At 43.9% G+C, this 1,319-nt stretch overlaps 1 protein-coding gene and 1 non-coding gene across 6 annotated transcripts in view; both read right to left on the bottom strand.

Moving 5' to 3' along the window:
- Positions 1-1,319, bottom strand: part of KHDC4 (KH domain containing 4, pre-mRNA splicing factor) — a 20,390-nt gene that overhangs the window by 5,726 nt on the left and 13,345 nt on the right. The gene's annotated exons all lie outside the window — the stretch shown is intronic.
- Positions 889-1,024, bottom strand: LOC111727047. Its single transcript, XR_002774686.1, has one exon. It is a non-coding gene; the product is annotated as a small nucleolar RNA SNORA42/SNORA80 family (small nucleolar RNA).

Raw genomic sequence — 1,319 nt, 5'->3', positions numbered from 1 at the left:
TGACTAGGCTGGTCCCCACCCCAATTCCTGGCTTAAAGCAATCCTCCTGCTTTAGCCTACCAAAATGCTGGGATTATAGGCCTGGGCCACCCTGCCCAGCCAATGTTATGGGATAGGTCACTATTGTGTATGTGGTCCAGCAATGGTTACAACATTATCATGTCGTAAGTACATGATTGTATCAATAATAACAAACACAGTTTACTGACTACTGCGATTATTTTACTCAATCCTTGCAACCCCTTAATTTTTTTTTTTTTTTTTGGTGACAGAGTCTCACTTTGTAGCCCTGGGTAGAGCACTGTGGTGTCATAGCTTATAGCAACGTCAAAGTCTTGGGCTTAAGTGATCCCCTTGCCTCAGCCTCCCAAGTAGCTGGGACTACAGGGGCCAGCCACACCACCAGCTATTTTTAGAGATGGGGTCTTACTCTTGCTCAGGCTGGTCTCAAACTCCTGAACTCAAGGAATCCACCCTCTTCAGCCTCCTAGAGTGCTGAGATTACAGGTGTGAGTTACCATGCCCAGCCTGAGATTTTATTCATTGGGCCCATTCTACAGCTAAGGAAAACCGAAGCCAAAACAGGTCAAACTATATCCCAAGATCAATCACACAGTTCAAAAAATGAGAAAGCATTATCATTTTGAGGGACTTGGGAGAGAGAGAAAAGTGAGAAAGGGAGAAAGGAAAGGAAGGGGACAGCAAGATGAATCCTGGCAAACTACCTCAAACTTCTAGCTCTTACCCACTCTATCATACTGTTTCCTAATTACAAAACACTGAAGCTCAATCCTGGGCAATCACAGAGCTGACTAAATATAAAAAGTGTAATCATTCTGACCTCAGACCATAAACAGAATTTGGTGCATTAAGTCCATTTTTGTTACACAATGTGAAATTCCTTTCAGTGCTTATGGCCCATGTTGAGAAGGCTGGGCAATGGGTCAAGGCTGCAGTTCGCTGTGGCATGGGCACATCATGAGAGGCCCACACTGAAGGGACTGCAATGAACCCTTTACCATACTTATATGGTCTCGCCCTTGCCTCCAAGGCTGGTACATAATCCACCCAATGAGCTAGAAATCCACTCTTTTCCTTAAATTCCAGTTTCTTACACGAATTATAGAAAAATAAATAAATGAGAAAAAAAGAAATTATGAAAGAAACATACCAACATTTTTGTTTGAGATCTCACTATGTCACCCTCAGTAGAGTGCCATGGAGTTACAGTTCACAGCAACCTCAAACTCTTGGGCTTAAGCGATTCTCTTGCCTCAGCCTCCCAAGTAGCTGGGACTACAGGCGCCCACCACAATGCC

The sequence above is a fragment of the Otolemur garnettii genome, unplaced genomic scaffold, assembly GCF_000181295.1.
Source record: "Otolemur garnettii isolate 467f Iridium unplaced genomic scaffold, OtoGar3 scaffold00091, whole genome shotgun sequence".
Classification (NCBI taxonomy): domain Eukaryota; kingdom Metazoa; phylum Chordata; class Mammalia; order Primates; family Galagidae; genus Otolemur; species Otolemur garnettii.
Note: the sequence above shows the minus strand (reverse complement) of the source record. Positions and strands in the feature narration are given on the sequence as shown.